Source organism: Ornithorhynchus anatinus, chromosome 7, assembly GCF_004115215.2.
Source record: "Ornithorhynchus anatinus isolate Pmale09 chromosome 7, mOrnAna1.pri.v4, whole genome shotgun sequence".
NCBI lineage: Eukaryota > Metazoa > Chordata > Mammalia > Monotremata > Ornithorhynchidae > Ornithorhynchus > Ornithorhynchus anatinus.
The window spans coordinates 41,723,061-41,734,287 of record NC_041734.1 but is presented as its reverse complement, the minus strand read 5'-3'; the positions used below and the strand labels follow the sequence as shown (position 1 = coordinate 41,734,287).

Below are 11,227 nucleotides of genomic sequence, written 5' to 3'. Positions count from 1 at the left end.
TCCCGCTGCTTCTGCCTGCTCTAGGTGCCAGCCACGCTGCCTCCGTGGGAACCGGCCCAGCTCCCCTCCGCACCACCGAGGAGGCCTGTTCCCACCTTGTTTTCCCCTGCCCTGCAGGAAAGAGAAAACCCACAGCAGGGGATCTCCACCGAACCTCCAGAAGGCTAGTGACCATGGTAGCCATTGCTGTGGCTTTGGATATACCATAGACTCAATCACGAGGAGTCTGAAATTCGACTCCTCTAGACACAGTTCCCTCCAGACTTTTGTTTTTATTCTGCACATCTGCCCTCGTCTCTTAGGTTGTTTTAATGTTTTCTTTCATCGCTTCTATTGTGTTTGTTTCAAGTCCTTTCTATCCTACCTTTTTATTTAGAGATTGTTAGCCTCTTGATGGTCAGGATCTGTGCCTAATTCCCAGTTGTATACTCTTTTCCAGCATTTAAAAGTACTCTTCACACAGTAAGTGCTTGATAAATACTATTACTACTAGAGGTGCCTTTTCGGCTTCTTTCCTCATCCCCACGGAGAAGCAGGGTGGCCCAGTGGATGGACCACGGGCCTGAGAGTCAGAAGGACTTGGGTTCTAATGCTAGCTCTGCCACTCATCTGCTGTATGACCTTGGGCAAGTCACCTCACTTCTCTGTGCCTCATTTCCTTCATATGTAAAATGCAAGTTAGGACTGAGCCCCATGTGGGTCAGGGATGGTATCTGACCTGAATGATTTGTACTTACCCCAGCGCTTAGAACAGTGCTTGACCCTTAGGAAATGCTTAATAAATATAAAAAGCCCCCCCAAATCCTCCTGTAACCAGAACAGTGCTCTGCACATAGTAAGTGCTTAACAAATACCAACATTATTATGTGCCAAGCACTGTTCTAAGCACTGGGGGAGATACAAGGTCATCAGGTTGTCCCACGTGGGGCTCACAGTCTTAACCCCCATTTTACAGATGAGGTAACTGAGGCCCAGAAAAGCGAAGTGACTTCCCCAAGGTCACACAGCAGACCAATGGCGGAATCGGGATTAGAACCCACGCCCTCTGACTCCCAAGCTCCCGTGCTCTTGCCACTGAGCCACGCTGCTTCTCCTTGCTGCTGCTAAGTCCCTTGGCCTGCTTGATCCTTAAAATCAGAGAGAAATCAGAGGAGTAATAACAAAGAGAATTCAAGGGTGTCATCACTGAGCTCTAGACCTGTGCATGTATATATTCTGGGGTGTAACACGCCCCAAGGGGTCACGCTAGCCAAGAGAGACATAATATCACTCATTCAATCGTATTTGTTGAGTGTTTACCGTGTGCAGACCGCTGTACTAAGCACTAGGGAGAGTACAATAGGACAATAAACAGATACATTCGCTGCCCGCAGCGAGCTGAGCCCCCCTGCTCGCAATTCCCAGTCACCATAAACCTCCTTGTCTTTCTCACTATGATAACGGTATTTATTAAGCACTTACTATGTGCCAGGCGCTGTTCTAAGCGCAGGGGTAGATGCAAGGCAATCAGATTGTCCCATGCGGGGCTCACAGTCTCAATCCTTCTTTTACAGATAGGTACCTGAGGCACCGAGAAGTGAGGTGACATTGGCCAAGGTCACACAGCAGACAAGTGGCGGAGTCGGGATTAGAACCCAACGCCCTCTGACTCCCAAGCCCGGGCTCTTGCCGCTAGGCCATGTACGCCATCCCTCCCTGTGCCCTCCCTCCACTTCTTTCTGGCTGTGATGTTTCAGTACGACAAACTCATTAGCAGGATTGACCCCTCTGATCCTCTGAGGATCCTCTCCCCCAGTTAGACCGTAAGCCCGTCGAAGGGCAGGGGCTGTCTCTATCCGTTGCCCATTTGTCCATTCCAAGCGCTTAGTACGGTGCTCAATAAATACTATTGAATGAATGAATGATGAAATATCGCAGTGGGAGTTGATGAGCTTCCTTCCTCAGAGACCTCTGGAATGATATCCCACTGTCACCTTCTGTCAGTAGAGAAGATTCACTGAATTTATCCAGTGGATGTGCAGACTGAGCGATAGAAATTCAACAGCCGAGGGGTAAGTAGAAGAAACCACAAGGCCTAGTGATTTTTAGACCGTGAGCCCCATCAGGGACACAGACGTGTTTCATTTCCCACCTGTGTATTTTCTCCCCGTGCTTATTTCTGCACTAAGTGCTTAATAAATACCCTTACTACTACTGCTAGTGGAAAGAGCGTGAGCCTGGGGGTCAGAGGAGCTGGGTTCCAGTGCCAGCTCTGCCACTTGCCTGCCGTGTGACCTTGGATAAGTCACTTGACTGAATCTCAGGTTCCTCCTCTGTAAAACGGGGATTAAAACTGTGAGTCCCGCGAGGGACAGGGACTGTGTCCGACAACTATTATTACTGTACAGAGAAGCAGCGCGGCTCAGTGGAAAGAGCCCGGGCTGGGGAGTCAGAGGTCATGGGTTCGAATCCCGGCTCCGCCACCTGTCAGCCGTGGGGCTGTGGGCAAGTCACTTCACTGCTCTGTACCTCAGTTACCGCATCTGTAAAATGGGGATTAACGGTGAGCCTCACGTGGGACGACCACATTACCCTGTATCTCCCCTAGCGCTTAGAACAGTGCTCTGCACCTAGTAAGCGCGTCACAAATACCGACATTATTACTGTACACCAGGCACCGTACTAAGCGCTGGAGTAGATACAAGCTAATTAGGTTGAACAGTCTCTGTTCCCTAGAGGGCTCACAGGCCTATTCTCAATTATTCAGATGGGTATAAGTGAGGCACAAAGAAGTGAAGAGACTTGTCCGAGGTCAGCTGACAAGCGGCAGAGGTACGATTAGAACCCAGGTCCTTCTGACTCCCAGCTCCGTGCTCTAGCCACTGGTCCACACTGCTTCTCGTTACTGTTATTAGGCACCGTGCGCAGAGCACCGTACTAAATTCTGAGAAAGGATACAGAGGTGGGAATTAGTCACAGTCCCTGGGCCCTTAGGGGTTCACAAGCTAAGATAAATACGGTGACTTTCCCTAGGCCCTAAGAGGGAAAAATCAAAGTTTATAAGTATATGATCGGTATATGAATTTCTTGCAACTATACAGAATGAACATTCTACTTTCTGGTATTTTCCAATTAGAATCTCAGTACTGTTTCCGTAAAGTTGTCATTTCTATATTTTTCTTTTGTTTCTTCTTTCCCACTATCACTGACCCAGATTTCCTCATCTGAGTAGTTCGACCTAGACAGGGAGGAAGATAGAGCCTGGTGGAGGATGTGACAGAACAGCAAGAGTCCCCAGGACATAATTTGGAGAAAGCAGGACCGCAAGAATTTTAACGGGGACTAGAAGAGATTGGGGAGGAACCAGAGAAGGGCTTATTAGCAGAGATGATGTCGAAAATGAACTCCTGGCTAAGTAAGGCTGTATTAGGGAAAGAAGGAGATGTGCTGCTTTTGTAGGTGAAAGAGGGAGAAAGATTTTTGGGGTTGCTAGATTAAAGAATTGCTAATCCCTGTTAAAATTTGCAGTTTTACCTTTTCACACTCAACAAGCCAGACTCGCCCTTGGCCTCTACACGACTAGGTTTGTAAGAACATTGTCCCGGTGAGAAGCAGCATGACTTGGTGGATAGAAAGAACACGGGCCTGGGAATCAGAAGGGCCCGGGTTCTAATCCCAGCTTCGCCACTTGCCTGCTGTGTGACTCTCGGCAAGTCGCTTAACGTTTCTGTGCCCCGGTTACCTCATCTGTAAAATGAGGCTGAATTCCGTGAGCCCCATATGAGACAGAGACCGTGGACAACGTAATTAGCTTTCATCTACCCAGCGATTAGTAAGTGCTCTGCAGTTATTCCTTCCAGAAAAATTCATCTATTTTAGTCTGAAAAACATGATATTCCCATGAAAGGGATGATGAAGGGGATTTCCCGAAGCTGAATTTTATGGCCCATCCTGTTTTCCCAAATCCCCAGTCCATGGTTTAGCAGTAATTTCACAAGATATCTATTGGCCAAGAGTGACTTAAATTTTCATTATTTTTCTATTTTATTTTTGATTTACTGGGGTGAAGGAGCCCATCTTTACTCAATGCCGGAGCAGTAGCTCCACCTGCCTGAGGAAGAGACCAGCATACTGAAGAAGTAACACCCCTTGCTGAAGAATCCGTTTTGCCATTTCAAGAAAATCGGCATAGTTGAATGGAAAGAGCCCGGTACTGGAAGTCAGGGAAAACTGGGTTCTCATTGCTGTGCCTCAATTTCCTAATCTGTAAAAGGGGGATTAAATACCTAATAATAATGATAATAATGATGGTCTTTGTTAAGTGCTTACTATGTGCCCAGCACAGTTCATTCATTCATTCATTCAATAGTATTTATTGAGCGCTTACTAGGTGCAGAGCACTGTACTAAGCGCTTGGGATGAACAAGTCGGCAACAGATAGAGACGGGCCCTGCCGTCTGACGGGCTCACGGTCTAATCGGGGGAGACGGACGGACGAGAACGATGGCGATAAACAGAGTCGAGGGGAAGAACATCTCGTAAAAACCGATGGCGACTAAATAGAATAGAGGCGATGTACAATTCATTAACAAAATAAATAGGGTAACGAAAATATATACAGTTGAGCGGACGGGTACGGTGCTGAGGGGGTGGGACGGGAGACGGGGAGGAGCCGAGGGAAAGGGGGGAGAAGAGGGTTTAGCTGTGGAGAGGTGAAGGGGGGATGGCAGAGGGAGTAGAGGGAGAAGAGGAGCTCAGTCTGGGAACGCCTCTTGGAGGAGGCAGTTCTAAGCGCTGGGGTAGATACATTAACAATAATAATAATAATAATAATAATGTTGGTATTTGTTAAGCGCTTAATCTGTGCAGAGCACTGTTCTAAGCGCTGGGGTAGATACAGGGTCATCAGGTTACCCCACGTGAGGCTCACAGTCTTCATCCCCATTTTACAGATGAGGTAACTGAGGCACAGAGAAGTGAAGTGACTTGCCTACAGTCACAGCTGACAAGCGTTAGAGCCGGGATTTGAACCCACAACCTCTGACTCCCAAGCCCGGCCTCTTTCCACTGAGCCACGCTGCTTCTCTACAAGGCAATCAGGTGGTCCCACGTGGAGCTCAGTCTTTATTCCCATTTTACAGATGAGGTAACTGAGGGCCAGAGAAGTCCAGTGATTCGCCTAAAGTCACACAGCTGACAAGTGACCGGGTCAGGATTGGAACCCATGACCTCTGACTCCAAAGCCTGTGTTCTTTCCATTAAGCCACACCGCTCCTATATACCAGGCACTGTAGTAGACCCTGTACCAATACCTGTTCTCCACCTGTCCTTAGACTGTGAGCCCCATGTAGGGTAGGGACAACATCCAGTGCTCAGTACACAGTGCTTGGCATATAATAAGTGCTCATTATTAATAATAATAGCAATAATAATTGTGGTCTTTTATTTCTTAAGCACTATGTGCCAAGCGCCGTTCTAAGCACAGGGGTAGATACAAAGTAATCGAGACATCATCTACCGAATGCCACTAGTGTAGTTATTATTTTGGTTTTGCTTTTACTGGCGAACTCAGGGATCCTGGTTTTCGAGAGCTCGGCTGCACTATTGTCAGAAGGATAATAATAATACTGATTGTGGTATTTAAGTGCTTTTTATGCTCCAAGCACTGTACTAAGCATTGGAATAGACTATGAACAGATGGGGGCCCAGCCCCTGTCCGACATGGGGCACCTCGTGTTATTTCAGGAACATTTTCTGAACATTTTCTAGGAGAAGCCTAGTCTACTCTTTCCCCTTTCCCTAATTAATTTCATGAACGTCTCCTCCTGGAGACAGTAATTTCCTTGTAGGCAGGGATCACGTCTCACCACGACTAGTGTTCTTTTATAGTTTCCCAGGCACTTAGAACAGTGCACTCAATTAATACCATGGATTGATTACTCTGCCGAAACCCTGCTCCAAAGAAATAAAAGCATTTTATAAACATAGCTGCATTCGTTTTTCTTATCACCATCCCAACGTAAGGAGTGAATAAATTATTCCCATTTACTAGAAAAAACAGAAACCTGGATCCTAGGACCAGCACAGGTGAGTGTGGTCCGAAAGACTTACCTAATTGGTTGCTGGGGCTTTATAACAAGACTTTTGGATACTCACCCTACATTTTGGAGTGTTAATCCACTCCTGAAAGGCGATCACACTTCAGCCACCCCAGCACTCGACATCACTAAGCACGGGCCTGGGAGTCAGAGGTCGTGGGTTCTAATTCTGGCTCTGCCACATGTCTGCTGTGTGACCTTGGGCAAGTCACTTAACTTCTCTGTGCCTCGGTCACCTCATCTGCAAAATGGGGATTAACACTGTGAGCCCCACGTGGGACAGCCTGATCACCTTGTATCCCCCCCCAGTGCTTAGAACAGTGCTTGGCACCTAGTAAATGCTTACCAAACACCACAGTTATTATTATAAAAAATTAGAGAAGAGCAATTTCATTCACCCAAAGGAGTGGAGAGAGGAAGGAAGTGGTATTATTATGAGCTACTCTAGTTCCCTGTCCCAGCGATGATAAGAGTTGCAGAATGACATTATTGTGCAAATAGTTAAATTAAATAGAACACAGTGCCAGAGGGAAGCTGGTCTCCGACGATACTTTTCCTTCGTCTTGTCTTACGTTGTTGAGTTGTCTCTAACTATAGGTACTCCATGGACTCATCTCTCCCAGAATACCCCACTCTCCATCTGCAATCAGTCTGGTCATGTAGCCACAGGGTTTTCTTGGTAAAAATACAGAAGTAGTTTACCACTGCCTTCTTCCTCTCGTAAGGTTGAGTTTCCACCCTCGATTCTCTCCCGCGCCGCTGCTGCCCAGCACAGGTGAGTTTTGACTTGTAGCAGATGGTCTTCCGCTCGCTAGCCACCGGCCAAGCTAGGAATGGAATGGACAGGCCTCTGCTTGACTCTCCCTCCCATAGCCGAGACTGGTAGAGTACTGGAAACTCTCCAGGCGCGATCCTGAGAGGGGTACTCTTCCCTAGGAAGTAATAATATCCTGTAGTTGGATGGTGTAGTTGGATTATTCTCCACGCCGAGAATAATGGACCAGGCTTGGCCCTGAAGTCTAATGAAGGATTCGACTGTAGACAGAATGATTTGGGCAGTTCCACTCCCACCCTCTGACTTCCACCAGTCATGTTTCTGTCGGGGGAAGGATGCAGGATGTTATGCAGTGCACACAAAGACAGACGGGACCCATTTGACTGCAGCAGATGTTCCTGCCGCTGACAAGATGGTTAAATGTAGGAATACCTGTATACGTGGCTTTAGTCCCTGAAATCGAATAGAAACAATAAAATGAAGCACTTCGATTTCTGGACATGTCTGAACTGTGAGCCAGTGGTTTTATTGGCACCTGCAAATTCTCAGAGCCAGTTTGCTGATGTTAATGATGGCTTACGAGTGACCGAGGCCTTGACTTGAGCAGGTCTAGAAGGGAAGGAAGCAAGGAAAGGAAAAGAGAAAAGAAGGAACCTTTGAATAACAACATGGTGCCTAGTACTATTGTGATCAGTGATTCTTCTTTCCCTTTATTGGCCAGGTCCAGTCACCCCTGTGCTGGGGCTATTTCTGAGGGGGTCGTCTAAAGATCATTTGGGATCGCTCCAGAGTGCCTGGCCGGGCCCTCTGATTCTAAATGCTAGAAGAGTTTCACAACAAGAACACAGGTGGACTTTGGAGCTCTAGTGACCTTATGTCCACGAAACATTTACTTTGGTGACCACTATCAGAGATGAGGGTTCAAGGTGTAGAAAAAGTAACAGTTGTCATATCCACAGTTCCTATTATGTGCTTATTCTATGCAGAGAACTAAGCTTAAGTGTTGGCAAAAAATACATGGGTGGGGATTAGATAGGGTCTCTGGCTCCCAAGATGCTCACAAGATTGGTGACACATGAAATAATAAAGCCCTAAAACAGAACAAGGACAAATAACTGCAGCGGTTACAGGATGGAGAAATGGGGACTATTATGCAGACTTGGAATTATTCCTTTTGGTTCGGCCTCTGTAATCAGAATCAACTTTACTGTCACTTAAGTTGGCCTTTATCCTTTGTTATGTCTTCAAGATACCGAACTCTGGCAGTTTGTTGCCTTCCTTCTCCCTGTTTTCCCAACAGAAGTCTTTGAGTGAAATATCTGCGTGGATCATCACAGCAAATTCTGCAGCAGCAAAAAGCTATGCTAAACAGCAGCCTGTACCTCCTCTATCCTCTAACCTCTTTGTGGGCAGGGAGTGTATCTACCTATTCTGTTATTTTGTACTCTCCCAAGAGCTAAATACAGTGCTCTGCACATAGTTAAATGCTCGATAAATATGATAGTCTGATTCCTTGATCGAAGACAGAATGGAAAACTAAGGAGTGAGAATCTTTTTCTGTTCTTCCAGGGATAAGCTAGAGGACAGAACTGGGATAAAAACACTCTCCACAGTGAAGGCAGAACATGAAGAACCACTAGGCCCAAATGCACAGTTCTTTATGGGAACATAATTATTATTACCAGTGTAAAACAATATTTACAGTCAGCTGTACCATGAGTCATAACTGTTGTTATAAATATATAATAAACTACAGGTCAATAAAATAAATAGGCACTCCTACATATGTAAAACTCTTTAGACATGTCTACTCATTGATAAAACATAAATGCCCCCTTTAAAAGCATGATAGAAACAGTCTCAATAATGAATAAAAACAATAGCAACATGACAATGAACATCAAAAAAGACCATACGGGAGGAGGGTTTGAGATTATAAAATAGAACACCTTTGATTGAGTTTTCACTGCCCAGGCCCTTCTCCATAGTTTATTGCCTGAAAAATCATAAAATGAGTCCATAAGAAATGTACATCTGCTTAAACAGTTGAGTAATAATCCTTAGCACCTTTTTTATAATTTCACTGAGTGTACAGCTGAAACAGGTGGATAATCTGAAAACTCTACAATTATCTGAAACAAAATCACCCATAAATTCAGAAATCAAAGAACAAATGATGAATTGCAGTTCTCCAAGGGAGAAGCAGAAGTACCTAGGGAAGAAAAAAATTGTCCATTGCATTCTGGAGTTGTGGAAAACTGCACAGAACTGTGGAACAGATAGAAGTTGCAGAAGCACCAAGAGGAGATTGTAGCTGAGAAGCTAGAGAGACAGAGTCAGAACCGAAAAAGTGAACACAAGTCAGGTGAGCACAATATTCCTGGAGCCACTGGGAAAATAATGGGTATTAAAACAATAATAATTGGGGTGTTCATTAAACCTATACTAAGTGCCACACACTGTACTATGTGCTGGCATAGATAGATACAAGATAATCAGGTTGGACACAGGTCCAATCCCACATAGGGCTCACAGTCTTAATCCACATTTCACAGATGAGGAAACTGAGACGTGAAGAAATTGAGTTGCCCAAAATGGATATTTTCATTACTGTCTTGGATATAACACTGTTGGAGAATTTGGGAATGTCCTTCCAGTAATGCATTTCTACCTGAGTAGAATGTGATACGATGCTGGAAGTGATGGTTGTGTGCTTGTGCAAGGATATGGGGAAGGCACATATACTGCAGTGCACCTTTTTCTTAATCCGGGATTTGTCAAGAACACAACCAACTCCTTATTTTGTTTTAGGTAAGCAAACAGTTGAACCATCATGGTTTAGGATATTTATTTTGATCCTCAACTGTCCTCCTTGATCAAATCCTCCCCCTTAGCCATCAAACGGTGGCAAAAGGGTCAGCAAAAGGGTCAGCAAACGGCAGATAAGGAGGAAACTCCAAGCGGCGTTATTTGTTGAGACACAGAGCTTGGCATCAGGCAATTCTCATACAGATGTCAAGGCAATAAAGAGGGTCAATCTTTAATGGAAGGCCTCCTCCAGGGATTTGCTCTGGAATCACCCTCATTTCAGCCCATAAATTTAACTGAATCAGTAAAAGAGGCACTGAATGCCTCCATTAGCCCATGTCACGAAGGAATAGTTTCCCACTATCACATCTAAACCTTCTGTAGTTCATTCTAACCATTATGTGGCTTCAGAAAAAAAGAATCCAAAAGCAATTTAGCCACTGGACCTCATTCCCCTATCAGAAATTCATCCACATTCTCCAATGAAGTCAACAGACCAGATCTGAGTAAGGGAAACGGAATGGAAGTTGGCATAATTTTTATGAAATGCCCCTACATCCTAATGAAGGAGCATGGACTTGTGGAAAGAGCACAGGCCTGTGAGTCAGAGGACCCGGGTTCTAACCCTGGCTCCACCGCTCGTCTGCTGTTTGACCTTGGGTGAGTCACTTAGCTTCCCTATGCCTCAGTTCCCTAATCAGTAAAATAAGGATTCAATTCTTATCAATTATTACTACTACTACTACTAATAATAATAATGGAACTGATGATATCTGACTCACTGGCTAGTTAATTCTAGGGAGATTTAAAGATCAGAACACTAAGAGGCAATCTGAAAAACAATCAGATTTTGCATGGGACGAATCCATTAATCTATCTTTTTAAGATCTCTAGAATGTAAGCTCATTGTGGGCAGGGAATGCAACTTTTTATTGTTATATTGTACTTCCCAAGTGCTTAGTACAGTGCTTTGCACACAGTAAGCACTCGATAAATACACTGAATGAATGAATAAGTTCTATCTTCATGTGATAGCAATGCAGAAGGGGATGTTGGATCTCATCACTGGTTGCGGTACCTCTGAAAATGAAGGACAGCTAAATGTACAGAAATGTTTTGATGGGGATCTTTCCCTCTTAGAAGGAAGTGCACTTTGGCCAAACTGCATCTGTTTCCTCGATTAAAATTTTTCTTAGAAATTATCTGCTTAATTAGAATCTGAAACAATTCAAGCAAAGTAGAGAAAGTTAGGCAAAGACAGTAAGAACTAAGATAGAGATTCGTGAGATCCATAAGCCAAATGCATAATCATTTTTTTAAGCGGCATAGAGCAAAATTGGACATTTTCTCTCAATAATCATGTCATCAAATCCTAGTAGTTTCACAAATTTATATTGAAGAGAAAAAAACTCCAGCCTAATTTTAGCCAGGCCTACAATGCTTTGCATTCAAGTAGCCACACAGTGAATTAGCATGTAAATCAGCCATATAAATTACCACACACCTACATGCCATGAGAAAAAAAAAAATCAGACGAGGCCAAAGAAAAAAAGGCAGCAGACAGTAG

General features: G+C 44.7%; 1 non-coding gene across 1 annotated transcript; it reads right to left on the bottom strand.

Annotated features, from left to right (window-relative positions):
* Positions 1–6,862: 6,862 nt before the first annotated feature.
* Positions 6,863–7,000, bottom strand: LOC114813635. Its single transcript, XR_003761352.1, has one exon. It is a non-coding gene; the product is annotated as a small nucleolar RNA SNORA7 (small nucleolar RNA).
* Positions 7,001–11,227: the final 4,227 nt, after the last annotated feature.